The sequence below is a fragment of the Canis lupus genome, chromosome 7 (genome assembly GCF_011100685.1).
Source record: "Canis lupus familiaris isolate Mischka breed German Shepherd chromosome 7, alternate assembly UU_Cfam_GSD_1.0, whole genome shotgun sequence".
Taxonomy (NCBI): Eukaryota; Metazoa; Chordata; class Mammalia; order Carnivora; family Canidae; genus Canis; species Canis lupus.
In genome coordinates, this window is record NC_049228.1 from 75,082,637 (window position 1) to 75,104,967 (window position 22,331).

The window sequence follows — 22,331 nt, forward strand, 5'->3', positions numbered from 1 at the left end:
TCCCGGGTCTCCAGGATCACGCCCTAGGCCAAAGGCAGGCGCCAAACCGCTGCGCCACCCAGGGATCCCCACAAAAGTTTTTAACTTTGATAAAGTTCAATTTGCCAATGTTTTCTTTGGTTGCTTATGCTTTAGGTGTCATACCTAAGAAATCATTACCTAATCCAAAGTGACAAGGATTTATACCTATAAAGAGTGTTATAGTTTTAGAATGGGATTTTTAAAAATCCATTTGGGTTAATTTCTGTATGTGGTATATGGTACATCATCTAATTGCATTTTTTTACAAGTGACTATCTGGTTATCCAAGAACAATTTATCAAAAAGACTAGTCTTTTTCCCATGGAATGGCCCTGAGACCCACTGAAAATCAGTTAACTGCAAATGTGTCTATTCTATTGACCTATATGTTTGTCTTTCTGCTAGTAGCATGCTGTCTGGATTACTGTAGCTTTAAAATCAGTTTTTATTTTAAGAAATGAGTCCTCTAATTTTGCTCTTCTTTTTAAAGAATGTTTTGGCTCTTCTGAGTCTTTTGTGTTTCCATATGAGTTTTAGGATCCTCATGTGAATCTCTGCAAAGAACTCAGCTAGAATTTTGATAAGGATGGCAGCGAATGACTCTATGGATCACTGCAGGGAGTGCTGTCATCTTGACAATACATTAAGTCTTCCGATCCTTCAACCTGAGATATCGTCTCATTTATTCAGATCTTCCTTAATTTCTTTCAACAATGTTTTGTAGTTTTCCGAGTCGACCTTCTGTTTTGTTAACTTCATTCTCAAGTCTTTTACACTTTTTTGATGCTCTTTGGGCTGTTCTTGCTCTTCAGGCTGTATTGGGAAGCCTTGCCCAGCTAAGAGCTTTCTCTTACACAGGTATGTCAGTTACCTGGGAGTTTGAGACTTCTCTAGCTAAGTCTCAGGTATTTCACAATTAATAAACTGGAAATAAACTCATGATAAAGATTTTCTCCTGCGCTGGTCTAGTAGGTTCTAAACAAATTAAATTTATACTTCTAAGGGACTTATTTTTTATTTCAGAAAATGCTTTTTTGGCCACTGCCCATCCTCCTTTCAGTGCCAACCTGGTACCTTCTTTGTAAGCTGCAGCTCAGGAGACCTTGGGGCTCACCATGGCCAATGAAGAGCCCAAGAAATGAGTTAAGCCTGAGAACTACGTTCATTAATTTGAAGATAGCAGGTCAGGATGTTTCTGTAGTGCAGTTTAGGATTAGGAGGCATACACTACTTCATAAACTGATAAAAGCCTGTTGTGAATGATAGGATTTGTCAGTGAGGCAGATCAGATTCTGATTTGACAAGCAGCCAATCCATTAAACAGACATACCTGCCCAGTTGGAAATGGATGAAGAACATGCAATTGTGTTCCAGCAGCAGACGGAGGTGTCTCCTAAAAAGGGAGTCTACTACTTCACTACAGAACTCTGTTCCTCCAGACTAAGAAGACATTCCCAGTTAGAAAACCACAATTTGGTTCCGCCACACCCTGACTAGTATTGTATCGTATGGTATAGTTTTCTCTATTCTTTCATTTCCCCTCTCCCCATTCTTTTGTTGCACAGAAAATAATTGGTGTATATGCATAAGCATTCTGGTTTTCATTGTTGCTTTTTAGTAAATGGACAATGATATGTTTTGATCGAAATCAAATGGAAATGGGATGGAGAGAAATGCCTCTATGGAAATATTCCCTTTCTCCATTTGTGGCGCACTCCTTTAGTTCTTTCTTATCTTTGCATTCCAGTAAAATTATTTTGCTATCAATCTTTAACAACAACAAAAACAACAACAACAACAACAAAAAACCCATATAAAAATTCTTCTATACTTTGCTCAATTGGAGAATTTTAATGTTTTTCACTTATCATTGTAAAACCAAGGGTGATTTTACAATTTTTTGTATGTAGCTGTTATATGTAGCACAAGGTAACATTAAGTAGAGATAAATTACTCTAAAGGAAATGATAGTTTTCTAGATAGTTTCCCATCAAGTTATGCATCTTTGTTGTTGAATTAAAAACTTCTTGTTAAAAAAAAGGAAATTTTTTTTTTTTTACTTCTGTGTCTCAGCTCAAATATAATTAATAGGAAAATGAAATGTGGTTCACTATGTGTTTCCTGAGACCTGTGCTAAATATCCTTATTTTAAAGAAAAATAAAGCAGAAATCTTTCCCCAGATGCTTTCCTTGCCACAAATTCTGCTCTTTGGGCTATTTCTGTAAGCCATTTCAGCAACAAGATGTGCAGCAGCAGCATACGTGAATTTCAAGTTTCTCTTTGTTGGGAATAATTAGGAAAAGCATGAGGTGGAGTTCAGAAATAGAGATGATATAAAAGAAGAGCAGTAGAATTTCTGCCAAGACACCTTGAGAGGAATGAAAGGAGCAAGGGAAAGGCCATACCTGGAACAGCTTCTGCTTGGCAAAGAGGCAGCCCTCAGAGGAGCCCTGCACCCAGCAGGGAGCAGACTGCCTGTGATGTCAGTCACCAAAACCAGAATGGGACCAACATGGCCTTCTTTTCTTTTAAGGCAAAGTTTCAAATACACAAAATAAAAAAGAATAAATATTTTGTCATAATGAATGAATATAATGAAACTCCACGTGCCCATTACCCAAAATTCAACAGCCATCAACTCATGACCAAACTTGTGTCTGCTATGAACTTAATCCCCCAGCCCCACACGTGATTATTCAGACATTATCTCAGACATTATATTATTTCATCCATAAATCTTTCATTATGTGTGATTACATCCAAGCACGTATATATCCATTATCACACCTTTGAAAATTAACAATAATTTTTCTTAACACTGTAAACTATTCAACCAGGGTTCCAATTTCCCCATTATCTCATAACTTTTTTTTTTAAAGTTTGTTTGAATCAGGTTCATGTGTTGCAGTTGGTAGATGTTTCTCTTAGTCTTTTAATCCATATTTCAGCGAAGATCTGGGAGCATGGGGAAATCCTTCTTAGCATGTGAATAGCCTGCAACAGGACAAGATAAATGTATCATTGTGTCCTGTAGAAATTTACAGGGTAAGGAAAGTCTTAAACACTTTTTTTTTTTAAATCTTAAACACTTTTAACAACCAAATGCAAATCACAGTAAGTAGAAATTTCACATATCATGGACTCAGAAGTGTAAAAATGTAACTTCATTTTACTAATTATTATTTTATTTATTATTGAAGTGTAGTTGACATACAATGTTATTTTGAAGTGTGCAACATACAGATTTGATAATTCTATACATTATTTAGTGCCCACCATAATAACTGAAGCTACCATCTGTCACATTATACAACATTATTATATAATATTATTGATTATATTCCCTAGGCTGTACTTTTCATCTCCAAGATCTGTTTATATCATAACTGGAAGTTTGTACTCTTACTCCCCTTCATCTATTTCACCCATTTGCCACTCCCCCAACACAGCAACCACCAGTTTGTTCTCTGTATTGAAGAGTCTGTTTGGTTTTCTGTCTGTTTCTTCACTTGTTTTGTCTTTTAGATTACACATGTAAGTGAAATCATGTGGTATTTGTCTTTCTATGTCTGACTTATTTCATTTAGCATAATACCCTGAAGTCCAACCATGTTGTTGCTAATGGCAAGATCTTATTCTTTTTTATGCATGAATACTATTCCATTGTGTATATACCACACCTACTTTAATTAACCACTTACCTATCAATGGACACTTGCATTGCTTCCATATCTTGGTTACTGTAAACAATGCTACAATTAACATAGGAGTGCTTATTTCTTTTCAAATTAGTATTCTCCTTTTCTTTGGATAAATACCAAGGAGTGACATTGTTAGATCATATTGTATTTCTAATTTTTTAAGTGACTTTCTTTTTTTTTTTTAATTTTTTTTTTTAATTTATTTATGATAGTCACAGAGAGAGAGAGAGAGAGGCAGAGACACAGGCAGAGGGAGAAGCAGGCTCCATGCACCGGGAGCCCGATGTGGGATTCGATCCCGGGTCTCCAGGATCGCGCCCTGGGCCAAAGGCAGGCGCCAAACCGCTGCGCCACCCAGGGATCCCTTTAAGTGACTTTCATACTGTTTCCTACGGTAGCTGCACCAACTTATTTTCCACCAATAGAGATAGCACAAGTATTCTCTTTCTCCACATCCTCATCAATACTTATTTCTTATCTTTTTGGTACTAGCCTTTCTGACAGGAGTGAGGTGAATTGTGGTTTTGATTTGCATTTCTCTGATGATGAGAGATGTTGAGTATCTTTTCATGTGCCTGTTGGCCATCTGGATGTCTTCTTTGGAAAAATGTCTATTCAGGTCCTCTGCCCATTTTAAAATCAAATTGTTTGTTCTTTTGGTCTTGAGTTGTAGAAGTTCTTTACATATTTTGGATATTAACCCCTTACCAGATTTATCATTTGCAAATATCTTCTCCCATTCTGTGAGTTGCCTTTTTTTTGTTGTTGAAGATTTTCTTTGCTGTGCTAAATCTTTTTATTTTGGTGTAGTTCCAGTGGTTTAATTTTACTTTTATTCTATTTATCTGAGAAGACAGATCCATAAAAATGTTGCTAAGGCTGACGTCCAAGAGACTACTGCCTGTGTTTTCTCTTAGGTGTTTTATTTTTTTAGATCTCACACTAATTTTTAACTTGAGTCCTTATTCTGTCTCTTTTTTGCAAACTTGATCTAGTCTTAGATAAATTTAATCAGACCCAATGAGGATTTTTTTTTTTTCCTCCAAAGTCTGTTAAGGCCTCCTGTTCCTCTTTTTCTTGAGTGCAGGGCTAGGCACATTCAAAGGACTCCTCCCCTCTTCTCCCAGGACATAATACTATCAAATGGACCCACTTAAATGCAGTTTTGTGCAGTGGGAGGAGCTTATCGGCATTGTCCCCCTGTATTAGTTTTCCTTTTTTTTTTTAAGATGTTATTTATTTATTCATGAGAGATAGAGAGGCAGAGACACAGGCAGAGGGAGAAGCAGGCTCCCTGCAGGGAGCCCAATGTGGGACTCGATCCTGAGACCCTGGGATCACACCCTGAACCAGGGGCAGGTGCTCAACCGCTGAGCCACTCAGGCTGTCCCTGTATTACTATTGCTGCATACAGAACAAGCTGCCACAAACTTAAGTGACTTAAAGCAACACCCATTTATTAGCTCACTCATTTATGTCCTGCATGACATGGCTGGCTTCCTGCTCAGGGTAAGGCTAAAATCAAGGTGTTGACCAGGCAGTTCTTGTCTGGAGGCTCTGGGGGAAATTTACTTCCCAGATCATTCTTCTTGTTGGCAGAATTCAAGTCCTTTTGGTTGTGGGACCAAGGTCCTGGCTTCCATGCTGGCTCTTACCTGGGAGTGGCTCTCAGCATCTAGATGTCATCCATGTCCTTGACAGAGATGCTTCTCCATCTTCAGGCCAGCAAGAGCACATCAGATCCTTCATATGCTTCAAATTTCTGACTTCCCTCTCTGTAACCAGATGGAAAAAAATCTATGCTTTTAAAGGGCTCATGTGATTAGATAGCATGTTCACCTTTAGATAATCTCCCTATCTTGACACCAACTGATCTGGAAACTTAATCACATTTACAAAGTGCCAACACAACAGTTCCTAGATGGGTGTTTGAATAGCTGGGAGAAGATGTACATCCACCCAGGGCTGGGAATGGGGGGTGGCAATCTTAGAACCCTGCCTACCACACCCTCCAAGGTCAGTTTCCATGAACTACTATGACTGGGTCACCAACTATCCATGTCATACTTTCTGATACTGGGTCTCCTGGCCCTGTCATGAGCTCTGGGAAGTTCCTTGGGACAGGATCTTTCTCCTGTTCTAGCTAATTTCCAGAAGAAAGGCGGGAGTAGGGGCTGGAAGAGAAGCTCACTCTTACTGCATTGGAAACTGCAGCTTCAGCCTGTCCCAAGGGGAGCTGGGACAGCCTTTTAGAGCCCAAACTGAGGCAAGGAGGCAGGGCTTGTGTATCCCACATTAGCCAGTCACTGGCCACTAGCTACCTCCTCAGGGAGGGGGTGAGGTATCATCTCAGGGGAGGCAGTCTTCTGCGAGTAGAGGGCAGTCTCCAGGGAGGGACCAGGCAACTAGTTTCCAGGTGCTAGATTGGTCATGGCCCAGAAGACAGCCACCAGAGACCCTACAATAATATCTACTCCACCCAACTTTTCTCCTTTCCACTTGTTCTACATCATACCATTTGAATTTATAAGCCAAAAACTTTAGCACATTTCTTATCTGTCTTTGCTGTGCCTGCGATAATAAAAAGGCTTCATATTTATGAATCATTCTGCCTCAGGGAAACAGATACAGGTGTCCCCCGTTTTGCAAAAATTCACATTATACCACATGGCTTTTTCAAAAGACCTACATTAGTACATGTTTTTGCTAACTGGAAGAAACCCAAAGAGATTTTTTGCTTTTACCTAAAAAGGCAAAGAGCAAAAATAGCATTCAGCATTTGTTTTGCAATCAGCCATTACTGAGGCAGCACCAACCCCAAGCAGCAGGGCTGGCCCCTCCCAGCTCTTTCCCTGGAAAGAACATCTCAGTGTCCAGCATCATACCTTTGAGCTATCTGTGAGCATCCATGCTGTACTTAGATTTATCTGGTACACTCCTTAACAAGATGTGTTCTAAGGAATCAGAAAAGAGAGATCCAGAAATACTCCAAATTTTTCTGTATAAATTAATGGTAATTGCTTCTTTGCTTTACACCATTTTGGCTTAGGGAAGTCATAGGAATGCTTCACTTTCAGACTGCAGGGTGAAACCTGTGTTCAAACATTTAATAGCTGTTATTACTAATTTAATGTATAATAACATTTTATTGATTTTTATATTTGTGAATATACTACTTTACTAGAGTTTTTTTTTTTAAATGTCAATAAAACTTAAACCACCTCAAGTCCTTTCTGGACAGTGAGAAATAAAACATCAAAGGTTTACAGGTTCTTATGGATTCACTTTACAGCCTGAGTTCTCTTAACTCAGTTTTTCCCATGAAAAGTACAGGCTTAATGCTTCACCTCCTCATCCCTCAAAGGCTTTCTGAAACCTGAGGTCCTCTGTTATCTGTTACCCCCTCCATCTCCATCACACAGTGCTCAGCAGTAGATGGATTTGACCCTCGTCTGATATAAATAAATACATGTATAAATAAATAGGACTTCCATAGTTTTCTATTGAAGAACACATTACATGCCTTTAAATGCTGATGGATATAAAGATTAAATAAGATGGAAAGATAGGATAAGGCAGACATTTGGACAACCTTATTGGGAACTCTGAAAGTTCATCTTCTCAGCTGATGCTACAGAAGCAAGATCTAAAATTTGTGCCCTATTCACAGACAAGCTCACAATCCTTCACTTTTACCTATGAGAGAGACAAGTATGTGGTCTGTTCCACCAATTTTCTTTGCCTAGTCTGGAGGAAAAATCCAGTGTGAAAGTGAAAATACCAGAGTTGACCACAAAGAACTAGGTCCTTCCAACCCTGGGCCGGGGTTAGACTGGCTGACTTAGATTCACCTTGGTTAGGAGCAGAAGGAAGCCCATTGAGTCTGCTGGGAGCAAGTGGCTGACTTCACCCAGGGATCATGATGGGCAGGAGGCAGAAAGCATGAGGAAAGTGTGTGCTCAACCCATTCAACAACTGGCTATTGAGAAAGCCAGTGCTTCTGATGCACTGGGGAAGAACAGAAGCTACAGTTCATTGGGCTATTTCCAATGCAGTGAGAATTGTGCATGTGATTGAATGATTTCTCATAAAAGGCAAAAGTATGGCACACAGTTTGGTGAGTAACCTTCAATTCTGGCATAAAAGGGGCCTGAATTAATTGGAAGCAATTCCTACTCTAAGCTGCTAAATGGCTCAGAAGCCAGATCAATTACATCCTGGCAACTTACCTGACAGCTATATTGGTATCTTACCTCTAATTGGCATTTTATTTTAAATCTGTTCCAAAAGAATGCTTTGTAGAAGTTTACAGAAATTTACTATTAATATTAATTTGAAATAATAAATTATAAAACTGTAATAATTCAAACTGTGCAGTATGAACACATAAAAAATAGATCAATGGAACACCCTAAGAGATTAAGAAATAGGTCTAGATCCATACAGGAATTTGGTATATCATAAGGCTGGCATTTCAATCAGCGGAAGAAAAATAGTTTATTTAATAAATGTTTTAAGACAACTGTCTAGAAAAAAATAAGCTAAATCTTTATTCTATAAGCTAGGATAAGTTCCAAATGGATCAAAAAACATATTTTGGGGAAAAAATGGAATAATCAGGTTGTAGTAGAAATTCTGGAGCAATTTAGTTTTGTAATAATCTTTAAAAAGGGAAGAACTTTCTACGTATGATACAAAATCCAGAATCTGTATCCTGGGTGATGAGGAATTTGGCTGGTCTTTGCCTCTGGTTCCTGGGAAATAAGCTCTAAAACCTTGGAGATTCCCAAATAATAAGAATGTCTCTTATTCATGGTGGACTCTGAGGGTTTATAGTAAGGACATGACTCTGAGGGGAGCTGGTTATATAGGAAGACCAGCTAGTGATTAGAGGGCTGGGGCTTTGAGCCACGTGATATCAACCCAACTCCCCAGGAAGGGACAGGTGAGCTGGAGATTGAGTTCAGTGAAGTGGCCAATGATTCAATTAATAGTGAAACTCCAATTAAGAACACTAGACAGGGGTACCTGGGTGGGTTAGTCAGTTTAGCGTCCAACTCTTGGTTTCAGTTCAGGCCATGATCTCAGAGTTGTTGAGATGGAGCCCTGTGTCTGTCTCCACACTTGGTGGGAGTCTGCTGGAGATTCTCTCTTTCTCTCAAATAATCAATCAATCAATCTTAAAAAAAAAAAAAAAAACCCCATTGGACATCAACATTCAGGTGAGCATCCCTAGTTGCCAGTACTCTACATATTGTCACACACTGATGTGCCAGAAGGGTGATGAATCCTGACTCCACAGGGAGAGGACACCAGAAGCTTCACATTTAGGACCCTCCCAGACTTCACCCTAGGTGTCTCTCTCTCTCTCTCTTTTTTATTTATTTATTTTTTTTGGCTGGTTCTAATTTGTTTCCTTTTTGCTATAACAAAACTGAAATTATAAAATTGAACAGCCCTTCCCTGACTTCTGTGAGGTGTTTTGGTGAATTATTCAACCAGCAGGGGTAGTGGAAACACCCAAACTTGCAGCCCCATGGTCAGAACTGAAGCCCAGTGATCCTGGGGAGCCTGAATAGAGGCTGGTGTCTGAAGTGAGGGCAGTCTTGTGGAGGGTGGTATCCTTATCTCCAAAGTTTGACCTAACTCCGTGTATTTGGAATCAGAAGCCATTGTATCATTAAAACAGGAAATAATAAATCTAATTACATTAAAATTTTTTTGACATGACCTCAGAAGCAATATATAAAAAGGCCAATAAAACTGAGGGAATAAGGATCCCTGGGTGGCACAGCGGTTTGGTGCCTGCCTTTGGCCCAGGGAGCGATCCTGGAGACCCGGGATCGAATCCCATGTCGGGCTCCCGGTGCATGGAGCCTGCTTCTCCCTCTGCCTGTGTCTCTGCGCCTCTCTCTCTCTCTCTCTGTGACTGTCATAAATAAATAAAAATTAAAAAAAAATTAAAAAAAAACTGAGGGAATGCTTGCCACTTGTGTCACTGAAAATGACTATTTTTCTAACAAATAAAGATATCTACCATACCAAAAAAAAAAAAAAAAAAGCTTTGTAGGAAAAGAAGCTTAACCAAAATATGAAATACAAATACCCTTTAAATTTATGAAAAGATGCTCAACCCCACTCATAATGAGAGAAATGCAAGATGATACTTCCCAAGGCAAGACACAGACTGTGGAGGGAGTGGAGCGTAAACTACTACTACCCTCAGTACTTCTATGAGGCACACAAATCTCTATACTCTAGGAAAGACAAACCATCAATGACTGTAAAAAATGTTACTGCACATGCCCATAAGCCCATCAATACTGATGCAGGCTGGCTGGGCCCGAGGACCCAGAGGGTGTCCCCCAAGACGAGCCAAGGAAGTCTTTGGCTCCATGCAAATAGAAATCAAGTGCAAGTCAAGAGGAAGCAAGGAAAGAGTTTATTGAAGACAGAGAGAGTATGAATAAACACAGAGTGTCCAGGAGGCTCACAAAGGAAAAAAGAGTGAGTCTAGTCTTTGCTTGGGGTCTGGGGGTTTTTATTGAGGATTGTGGTCCAGTGCATGCGTCCTCTGAGGCATCCAGGAAGAAGTGTTTGGGTGTCCTCCATAAGATACTCATGCCCTGGAGCCAGGGTCTCCGTGAGTCTGTGGTCTTGGAAAACATTTATGATGACCCTACCCACCCAAGTCACCCCTCAGGCATTATCTACTGTGCTGGAACACTCCAAAAAAATCATTAACACCTTGACCTTTAGGAGGAGGACATTCATTATCTGTTGTGTAAGGCATGTGTAAGGAGGGGTGTAGGTCTTAGCAAGAATAGAAGTAGCAGAAAAGCAGACTTTCATAAAGTGCTTTCAGTTTCCTTGTCTCAATACCACTTCTAGAAATTGATTGCATGGATATACCTGTCCATGTGTGAAATTAGTTATGTAAAAGATTATTTATTTATTTTTTTATCTACAGTATTGTTTTAATTCTTTAATATTTTATTTAAATTCAATTTGCCAACATATACTATAACACCCAGTGCTCATTGCAGTGTTGTTTTTAAATACTGGAAATAATCTAAATGTTCATCAGTGGAGAGTGGTCAAATAAATTATGCTAAGTCCATACAATAAAAAGAATCCATGTATTTATACAAAAAAAAATGAAGTAGGAAGCTTTTATGTACTTCTTTACAATACACTAAGTGAAAAGGAAGGCACAGCAAAGTGAGCGTTGTGTGCTGGCAGTTTGTAAAAGGAAGGGGTGTGTTGGTTTGCTAAGACTGCTGTAAGGAATATCACACCTGGGTGGCTAAAACAACAGAAACTTTCGCACGGTTCTAGAGGCTAGAAATCTGAGATCAAAGTATTGGCAGAACACCGAGTTCTTTCCAGTTTTTGAATGGATGCTTGTATTGCGATGTATTTCCCCCTCAGGACTGCTTTTGCTGCATCCCAAAGATTTTGAACGGTTGTATCTTCATTCTCATTAGTTTCCATGAATCTTTTTAATTCTTCCTTAATTTCCTGGTTGACCCTTTCATCTTTTAGCAGGATGGTCCTTAACCTCCAAGTGTTTGAGGTCCTTCCAAACTTCTTGTTGTGATTTAGTTCTAATTTCAAGGCATTATGGTCTGAGAATATGCAGGGGATGATCCCAATCTTTTGGTATCGGTTCAGACCCAATTTGTGACCCAGTATGTGATCTATTCTGGAGAAAGTTCCATGTGCACTTGAGAAGAATGTGTATTCAGTTGAGTTTGGATGTAAAGTTCTGTAGATATCTGTGAAATCCATCTGGTCCAATGTATCATTTAAAGCTCTCGTTTCTTTGGAGATGTGCTTAGAAGACCTATCGAGGATAGAAAGAGCTAGATTGAAGTCACCAAGTATAAGTGTATTATTATATAAGTATGTCTTAACTTTGGTTATTAATTGATTGATATATTTGGCAGCTCCCACATTCGGGGCATATATATTGAGGATTGTTAAGTCCTCTTGTTGGATAGATCCTTTAAGTATGATATAGTGTCCCTCTTCATCTCTCACTACAGTCTTCGGGGTAAATTTTAGTTTATCTGATATAAGGATGGCTACCCCTGCATTCTTTTGAGGACCATTTGAATGGTAAATGGTTCTCCAACCTTTTATTTTCACGTTGCAGGTGTCCATCGAAAGATGAATGGATAAAGAAGATGTGGTTTATTAATACAATGGAATATTACTCAGCCATTAGAAATGACAAATACCCACCATTTGCTTCAACGTGGATGGAACTGGAGGGTATTATGCTGAGTGAAGTAAGTCAATTGGAGAAGGACAAACATTGTATGTTCTCATTCATTTGGGGAATATAAATAATAGTGAAAGGGAATATAAGGGAAGGGAGAAGAAATGTGTGGGAAATATCAGAAAGGGAGACAGAACATGAAGACTCCTAACTCTGAGAAACGAACTAGGGGTGGTGGAAGGGGAGGAGGGTGGGGGGTGGGGGTGAATAGGTGACAGACACTGAGGGGGGCACTTGACAGGATGAGCACTGGGTGTTATTCTGTATGTTGGCAAATTGAACACCAATAAAAAATAAATTTATTATAAAAAAAAAGTATTGACAGTATTGGTTTCTTCTGAACCTCTTTCCTTGGTTTGTAGGACCCCCTTGGCCTTCACATGGTCTCCCTTCTGTGTGTGCCCAGGTCCTAATCTCTTCTTATAAGAACAACCTTCACTGGGGATTAAGACCCACCCATACAACCTCATTTCATCCTAATCACCACTGTGAAGGCCTTATCTCCAAATAGAGTCTCATTCTGAGATACATCTGAAATGAGTGTGGGGGCAGGAGACACAATTTGGGAAAGAAAAGAAAGATATAGATACATGCTTATAGATGCATAAAATATCGATGGAGTATACACAAGAAAGGAAATTATTATCATTTGTTTCCAAGGATGGGGCTGGGATGGCTGCAGGATAGGGGAGCAGGGGGATATTTCATTTTATTCTCTTTAGAACCTTCTGAATTTTGTATCATTGCTTACACTATGTATGTATCAAAAGAGTATGTAAATTTTAAAAAATTTATATCAAGAGGTTGAATTGGCATCTAGGACTTTGGAATATATCTGGCATTTAATGGAAAGACTATTTCTGTACTGATGAAGTTCTTATATTCTTCAAGGACAATAACTGCCTGCCTGGCACTTTCATGATGGAAATAGAGCTACTGTAAGTCAATGTCACAAGATGAATGCTTCCTATTTCAAAAGTAAACATCTGAACATTTATCTATTTTCAGAGTCCAATTTTCTGTGACAACAGCATTTTCCCATTGCTAACTTCAATGTATAGGATAATGTTTGTAGCTGACAACTATTTTACAAATTGTGTGTATATAACATAATGATGTACATTCACTTAGGCTAAGACAAGTGTAATTGAACAACATTTTTATAAGTTAGTAGTAGCTGAAATAATACATCCTGTATTGTCATAAGATGGGGAAATAAAGCTGTACCTTAATAAACCTCAGTGTTAAGAAGAAATTCCCTGATATCTCTTGAGAAGTTGAAACGATCTATAGACAACAAGACTGGTATACTACACCCCAAGATGTTTTGAGGGATAATAATAGTAAGTAAAGTGCTACAATTGTTCAGTGCTATATATTTGCAAAGTGCTTTAGCCCATTGTTCACGTAATGCTTTCCAACTTCTCTTTGAAGCCTAGATTTTGACTCACATCTTATAGATGAAAAATGTGGGGCAGTGTAGCAAGAAAATGGCCAGCATCAATCCTGAGTCTTCAAGCAATTCAAAGGCTGTTTGGTATTTGTATCTAGAAATATCGTCAATTTTTTACAGAAATTGGTACAACCTCAAATTGGCCAATAGATCTCCCCAAGTGCCAAGAAAATGTCATTCAGGGACCAAAACATGATGTAAAAAGCACACAAGTGAAAACAAAATCTATACAGTACATTTATTGAGTGATTATTAGAGATAATTATAGTATGCAAAGTACTTTCACATAGCTGGTCTCATTTTATTCTTACCACGGGAAATGTGTAGGACAATTCTTATCACAAACTCTCAAAGAAATATTATATTAATATTAAAAGGTCTTTAATAATATGAAGCCTGTCTTACTTTCTGCCTATGCTACTGAATCCTCCAATACATAACCACAGATGACTCTAAAACCCTACAAAGCATGAAACCTAAGTATGTGATAGAATTCTGATGACAAGAGTAATAACTGAACATGAAAAGCCTTTTTTTTTTCCCAACGAATTAAATATTCAGCAATCAACGCTATAAAGTGCTGCAAAGCAGGTATAGCCTCTCTCCAAGGTCCTGAGGAGCGTTGCAGCCCACGGTCACATTTGCATTCGAGAATATTCATTCCTTAGCTTTGGTTAGCAGTTTAAAGGTCTGATTGTACTCTTAACAGCAGGAATTCACTTGAGTTGCCCATGGACTAGCCAGCTCAGTCATGACCCTGGTTGATTGTAGCCCCAGCTGATATGATAAGGAGCAGAAGGACCACCCCACTAAGTCAGTCAGGATCGAGTAAAATAATAAAACAGTTGTTGTTTTAAACCACTGAGTCAGGGCAGGAAGGATCGTTCACCAGCTAGAGATAACTGAGACACGGACCTAAACCAATTCCATCAGAAATGGTACATCTGCCTATGTCCACTAATTTGGCAAATTCTGCTTGTCTAATCAGAAGTAACCATCTCCCCTGTCACCTCCAGTCTCCTGGGCTCTTCATAGCAAACACTGCACCACAGTTCCCAGGGTCACCCAGTGGCCCCATGGATGGGAAGAGAAAAACTTGCTAGATTTTCAGCTGTGATACCAGTGCCATTCCATCCTCAGTTCTGAGCCCAGGCATGGCAGGAGTGCCTGCTCAAAATACACTTAATGAATGAATAAATGAATACATGCAATTCCACAAACTGCTAGGCGTTCCCACATTCCATTCCCCAGGCTATCACTTTTGTCCCTAACACTATGCCACTCAACTGATTAGCATAACCCTCCATCTTCTAGACTAAGCTGAAGTCACCTTTTCTAAAGCATGCCCCACCTACCCCACCCCCAGTCCAGTATTTAAGGCCCATGACAATCACACATAAAGATTGGCACCAGGGCACACAAAGACTGTATAGAAATACTGCCTCTGCTGTATTTAGGGGGTAACAATCTCTTTGATGAGTCTTCTAATATGTCTCCATCCTCATCATGCTGGTTTGTTCCCCTGTAGCCTTTCTACCCTTGAAGTTCAACCATGAGGGTTGTCACTCATCCAAGATGAACAAATAGAAACTACCTAGAACAAAGAGATTCTTGGTCTACATGGAGTCTCAAGGCTGACCTTCTGGAGTCTGTAGTCAAACAATTCAGACTTGTGGAGAGAGAAAGCGTTTTCTAAATTCCAAAAAGTCTGCTTACAGATCAATAGCCAGGCTTGGCTGACTGAACAAGACAGTTTAGGATCCAGAGAGTCCCAGACGACTTTTGGGGGAGCCTCATAGGGAGCTGCTGGTGGGAAGCCATTGGCTGCCAGGTGCAAATTGGCAAGAGAGTAGGATGCTCTCACTATTCCCAGGGTCATATCAGGTCAGGGCTGAAACACACAAGACCCACAGCACCAGCCCAAGCTGAGGTGGGGAAGAGTTGCCTAGGGAAGAGGGGAGAAGGGGAGACAAGACAAAGGATTTGGAGTTGTATAGACCCTAGATTCTGTGCTAGAAACCAGATCTTAAATCAGATCAGCTATAGACACATCAGCATCAGGGCCTGTGCAACTATCAAAGAATCAGGACCACTCTTACCAGAGCAGAGACCCCAGACCATTACCAAAATATCAGGCCAACTCACTTCTCAGCCAGCGGGAGCCAGTGGAGAGCAGCACACCTGGAGGTAACGTGAGCTCTTCCTGGACTACAGATGATGCGTCGGTGGAAGGAGGAGAAAGATGAAGAAAAGAGCCCAGATAAGGTGTTGAACTTCAAATTACTGTTTTAAACTGGAAAGTGCTGGAGGAGATGGACAACATGCTTAAATGTGTGCTACCATCAGCAGGAATCTCATCCAGGACTAGACGGGCTCGGGCACAGATGAGTAGCATGGGTTTCGTACATCTGACATAGTGTGCAAATTTTGACTCCAACAACACACAGCCAGACTGGGTGACTTTGGCCAGGTCATTAACCTCTCTAGGCTTAGCTTCTTCACCTGAAAAGTGAGGATGATGCACCTATGCCATAGCCTGCAATGAGGACAAAAGGACCTAAGACCCCCTAGGAAGAGTGCTGGAACTACACTCAGCCTCACAGATGTGGCAGGTGCTACTTGACCCTCTATGATAAACACCACTAAATGTTCATGGCTGATTGTTGGCCCTATCATGCTGTCTAGGCATCCAGCTCACTAGTCCCTGGGCAACTCAAAGACAAGAACTCCGTCATCCTTGCTTTTGTGTCCTTGGCACTGAGCACAGTGCTGGGCATGTTTGTTGAATGAATTTACCCTGAAAGATAAAGATAAGCAGGCTTAAGGCTGGGGCCTCCAGGAGGACTGGCAGGCGGCATAGAGAACAAGGCTCCAGGGACTCCTGTTGGCTCCCTGCCTTCCCCAGCCTGCCTCCACCCCCGGGAGTGAGGCCAGACCACCCCCCACCCCATCCACCCCCACCCCCACCCCGGTGTCGGGAACTGCCAACGGAAACCATGAGTCTGGTGCTGTGGATCATGCTGGCCAAGACAGACCTAAGCCACTTCTGTTCACAAAGACTGTCAGATGTTAATGGCATGGGGACGCTGGCCATCTGCCATCGGAACCTAAACAGCTGCCTGGCAGGGAGAGATGTACCATCTATTTACCGAGAGCCTGGAGGGGAAGCTTAAGGTCTAAGAAATGAGTGAGTGAAGAGCCAGGCAGGAAGGAGCAATGGGGATTAGCTCGACTGATGAGAATAACTAATGAAAACGGGCATTTACTCTGTGCCGGGCAGTATGCCCAGACCTCCTCTGCGTTGTCTCTGCAAATCTTGACAATAACTCCCCAAAGAAGGTATTCCCAATCCCAATTTACAATTGGGAAAACAAAAGTCACAGAGTTCAAATAATTTTCCCAATAACGCAGTCAGCAAGAGGTGGGCAGAGAATTGGGCCCGGGCACTCTGAGCCCACACGCTGTGGTGCCCCCTGGGGCACATGACCTCACACATGCCTCCCACAGCCCTAGAACATCCCCAGTTGGGACATAATCCTGCATCTCATCTTCCTGACTACACCAGAAATCGCTACGTCTCTCCTTATAACTTCCCCTTCACTGTAGGTGCGCAAACATTCTGATGAAATTAGACTACAAGACCCCAGTCCCAGCTCAGCCACTAAGAGCAGCTCTCGGACATGACTTAGCCTTTCTTCCTTACGAGCCTCCAGCTCCAACACTCTGTAATTCAGAATTGCTGCTCCACATGATTCCCTTCACGGGACTGTGCCCAGCCTACGTAAAGATCATCAACTCCAACAAGGTTCTGTTTAAAAATGTCACACTGGAAATGTATCCTTAGAACTGAGAATGCATGATGAATGGCACAGTCTGGCTCCCCAGTACGGAAATATTAAAATAAACATGGATGTATCAAGTGCAACAACCTCAAAGCTGACTATGAACATCACAAAAATTCAGCAAGGGAGACACCAGCAGTCTAACTGGCAGACCTTGAGGCTGCAATTCACACGGAGAGGGACAGGTGCACCCTGAAAGTGTGTGTTCCCTGTTAGCAGTCTCTCCCTCTGACGGCTCCGCCTCTGCCCAGAACTCTCGAGAGATCTCTTCACTAAGCAGCCCAGACAAACGGCATCAAGTCTATCCATTATAGAACAGTCTAGTCCACAGGGCAACATAATACGGGGAGATTTACGAAAGGAATAAAATATCCAAAACCTACCGATCTTATGACAAGGAAAACACACCCTCTGCCAGGTTCAGCACACATTTCTCACAAGCACGTCCATGTCCTGTCCGTGACTTCAGTGCCATGGTGGAGAAGCTACATCCTAAGCAGGCTGCACAGTTTGCAGCCCCTGGGGCCTCTGTTGACATCAGCACACGATATCGGTACTCAAATCAATGCCTTGAACACGTAGCTCCAAGATGAACAAGACCCTAAGGAAAATAAGCAGCCCAATTTCCACTTTACAATCTACTTTATGCTCGGGAGCACACCAGATTTCCTGGCCAAATCCTTAGACTTTTGACAGAGCAATGAGACTTTCTGACACTTCACAACCTCTAAAGGACTTGTGGAAATGATGAAACAACCTACAAGTAGAGGGTGAATATGAAGGACGTCTTGGTAACTCAGGGGTCTGGGCACCACTCCTCCTCCTGGCAGGTTAACAGCCTGCTTGTCCCGAGGCCAGCTCTCCTGCATCATCACCCAGGCGCTGTGAGCTGTCGGCGAGGTCGGAGCCCCTGACGGCACCTGTCTGGTGATCTGGGCTGATGTGCCAGCTGCTCCCCTGTACCCCTTGCTGAGCTCAGGGGACAAGCTTCCCCACCCCCATTCCTTCATCAGTGTCCTCCTCCTTCCCACACCCCAACACACACACACACACACACACACACACACTACTGTGGGGTGACAAATGAGCAGTCAATTTAATTTCATTGCAGTCAACAAGGACACATAGCAGATGGAAGGCCACAGAAAGTGCTGAGCGCCTTGAAGAGGAGGGGTGGGCTGTTTGGGGGGACTGTCACCATAACAACAGGAAAGGCACTGCTGAAGTTTCTATTCTAGGGCTGCCACTAATTACTATGAATGTTTCATTCGGCCCTGTGATCAGCCGTCCCCAAAGCAGCCTGTTACGGCAGATGGTTTGTTTTCTTCTCTCTAGAAAGTTAGCCAAAGACCACAATTATGTTTGGTTGTTTTATTCTTTTTTAAAACACTGATGGGCTTAAGACTGCTTTGTTTTTACATTGTATTCTAAGAGCTCAGATGCTTTAAGATTCTCTCCAAACAAACAGCAATCTGTGGAAATGAAAGGCAGGCGCAGTACCATTAACTAATTTAGTGTTTGAACTTGTTTGGAGTGGGGAGGCGAGGCCACTTAGGCATTTTAACGATTAGAAATATTTAATATACTTGATAACTCTCTCTATTGACCCCTCTGGCAAGTAGACCAATATGTGATTATTTTTCAAAGTTACGCTTTTCCTATTTATATATTAAAAGTTTTACTAAGTTTCATTCCAGAAAAGCTTAGGGTTGACATGAGGCCAGTGCAGGATTGGGTGGGTTTGGTGTGGCTCTGGGGGCAACTGGGAGACCAAGTTTCATTGAGGATGACACTTCAATCTATTTTTAAAGATCTATTTACATGAACTACGTTCCATAAAGTTTTGGGGCAGCTTACAAACACACGCACACACACACACACACACACACACACACGCATATGACATTTTTTTTTTTTTTATGATAGTCACACAGAGAGAGAGAGAGAGGCAGAGACACAAGCAGAGGGAGAAGCAGGCTCCATGCACCGGGAGCCCGATGTGGGATTCGATCCTGGGTCTCCAGGATCATGCCCTGGGCCAAAGGCAGGCACCAAACCGCTGCACCACCCAGGGATCCCTATGACATTTAAAGATAAGTAAGCATCTAAGGGAAGTGATATCAGAAAAGAAGTGGCCATGAAAATAGTAAAAGCAGGATAGGAGTAGCACAAAGAAATGCACGCCATCTAGCTCTGCACACCTGATGCAGGGAAAAAGTGCTATTGCAAGATAGTTCTAGAAGCTAAAGCAAACCAGACATTCACAAAAAGCACAACTTCTCCTGATACTGAGACCAGAGGGCAATGCCTCCCTCACCTCCTCATGAAGAGGCACTGTTGAAGAAGACACTGTTCATGGTGCTTGTTGGAGAATGGCCAGGGAACTACAGTGACAGGTATGAGGACCACTGCAGGGGGGTTTGTAGTCGGGGAACAGGCTGGGCTCAACTCCAAGCTCAAGGAAGAGTGGGGGTGTATGGCCAAGGAGTAGGACGGGGCAAGGGGGCAGGGTCAGTGGGGGGAAACGAGGAAGAGGAAAGATCGGGGATGAGGGGGCTTCTGGGTGAACAGGCCAGGTTGTCAGACACCCCCCCGGGGGCAGTGAGAACCTGTCAGAGGTCAAGAGGAACGGGTGTGGGGGGAGAGGATTCTTCCTAAACTCATCAGGACTTACCTGGGTTTGTCAGACTACCAGGATTCTTGCTAAAACTGGGTGACATGGAGACAAACAGAAGCCCAAGTGTTAAGGCCTGGCTGAGAAAGGTCCAGGGGGAGTCCACGGAATCTGCGTCGGGGCTCACGAGCCTGCACTTGGAGGGGTCTCGGCTTGGGCTGCGTGTCTCCGGAAGGAGCTCATGGGCAGCTCTCACCCGAGGCAGCCAAGCTCCCCGATCCAAGTGCACAGCCCTTGGATGAGGAGCACCCGGAGGGCCTCTGGCAGGAACGCCGGCGGCCACCAGGTCTGTCCTGTCCCTGCGGGTCACCTTCTGAATGGAGGAGGGGCGGAGAATCCCAGGATCACTGAGGCAGGACCAAGGGAGTGTCATTTTAAAAGCATATTCATTATTACCCTATAATGCTCTAGTTAAAGTCAGAAAAAATACTGTAAGATAGGAGTTAAAGGAACGAGTCAACAACAACCTTCTAGGCTCTAGAAATACACAGAAGACAGTAATTCTCAGGAGTGGGGCAAGATACCATCTTCAGGGCAGCCCTGATGGCCCAGCTGTTTGGTGCTGCCTGCAGCCCAGGGTGTGATCCTGGAGACCGGGGATCGAGTCCTACATCGGGCTCCTGCATGGGGCCTGCTTCTCCCTCTACCTGTGTCTCTGCCTCTCTCTCTCTCTCTCTTTCTCTCTCTCTATGTCTCTCATGAATAAATAAATAAAATCTTTAAAAAAAAAAACAAACAATATCTTCAGGATATGTGAAAGTTCTCCCTTAATCCCAAGGGTGGGAAATCCAAAGCAATGAGACAGACTGTTGATCAGATGATTTAGTACAGAGAGCACAACGCAGCAAAGAGAAGCTACACTTCCTGATGCTAGAGAGTGCTCCAGGAAGTGTGCCGTGGAATCCAGTAGTGGCACTCTTTCTACAATTCATACGGGGGTGTCCGGGGGGCTCAGTCAGTTAAGCGTCTGCCTGCGGCTCAGGTCATGATTCTGGGGTCCTGGGATCGAGCCCTGCATGGGGAATCCTTGCTCAGCGGGTAGCTGGCCTCTCCCTCTCCTTCTGCCACTCCCCCTGCTTGTGTGCTCTCTCTCTCTCTCTCTCTCTCTGCCAGATAAATCAATAAAATCTTTCAAAATAAAAGAATAAATAAAATTCATATGGAATCACAAAGGAGCTTGAATAACCGAAGCAGTCATGAAAAAGAACAAAGTTGGAGGACTGATACCTCCTGGCTTGAAAACTTACTACAAAGCTACGGTAATCTAAAGTAGTGTGGCACCGGGCATAGAGACCAAAGAAATAGAACAGAGAGCCCAGAAATAAACCCTTGCATTTGTGGCCAAATGATTTTGACAAGGGCCATTCCTACCTCCTAGGGTACTGATGAACATTCTATAGAAGAGTCTGCAGTGAGCATCCTTCTCTAAGTAGAAGCTACTCTCTCGGCTGTGAGGCCACATCGCTGTTCTTCCTGTAGACTAAATACTCTCAAGACAGAGAGAAGGTATCTCAGCATCTCTGCATCTCTCCCCTCAGCCAGGACGCACAGCTTCCGGCCAGTGATGCAGGTCAGTGAATGAGTGAAGGAGCAAGTGAGTGAAAGGAGGACTGTCCAAGTGACCTATGGTCCAGGGGGCCCCCTGAGGGTAAGAACGGCTCTGCAACCCATCACCAACCTCAGGCATCGAGTCTCTAACTCCACAGAAGCCCAAAACAAACACGCACCTCCTCTTGGCAGCTGGTGGGCTCCCCCAGCTGGCTCCTCATGACCTCAGGGCACTGAAATCTCCCTTAACCAAAGGCCTTCTGCCAAAAAAAAAAAAAAAAAAAAAAAATTCTCTTGGCTTCTGTCTTGGATTTCAGCAATGTTTGTTTTTCCCAAAGCTCTCATGACCTTTCATAATTTCTGAAACGTGATATTCCCAGCAGATTTCCTCATCTCTCCTACGTTTAGGAAAATATCAAGAGAATATCTGTCAGTGTAATAGTGATAAGACACGGAGTCTTGCGTATTCACTGTAAACCAGAGGTTCACAATTTGGGGGGCTGTATTTAGGGGGGAGTGGTTTTGCCCCCTAGGGAACATTTAACAATGTCAGGAGATGGTTTGAGCTGCCCTGACTCGGTGGGATGGGGAGGGGAGCGCTATCGGATCTGGTGGGTAGAGGCCAAGGGTGTTGCAAAACCTCCTACCATAGGCGCAGGACAGCCCCCTCAGCAAAGAGGGATCCAGCTCAAAATGTCAACAGTGCAGAGGCTGAGAAACCTGTCCATAAACCAGAATGAGAGTAGAAAGGTAGTTGCAATTAGGAGATCATTTTGAAAAAAGGAGACAATCAGGACTCTCATTCAG

General features: G+C 42.4%; 1 long non-coding RNA gene and 1 pseudogene across 2 annotated transcripts; one reads left to right on the plus strand and one right to left on the minus strand.

Moving 5' to 3' along the window:
* Positions 1 to 1,136: 1,136 nt before the first annotated feature.
* Positions 1,137 to 1,518, plus strand: LOC100856403 (annotated as a pseudogene).
* A 992-nt stretch (positions 1,519 to 2,510) lies between these two features.
* LOC106559069 lies at positions 2,511 to 17,822 on the minus strand. Of its 2 annotated transcripts, none has more exons than XR_005361733.1 (3): positions 17,686 to 17,822; positions 5,379 to 5,498; positions 2,511 to 3,016 (listed from the first exon to the last, which is right to left on the minus strand). It is a non-coding gene; the product is annotated as an uncharacterized LOC106559069 (long non-coding RNA). The 2 variants fall into 2 exon arrangements; XR_005361732.1 differs by lacking the exon at positions 17,686 to 17,822 and adding an exon at positions 6,609 to 6,809.
* Positions 17,823 to 22,331: the final 4,509 nt, after the last annotated feature.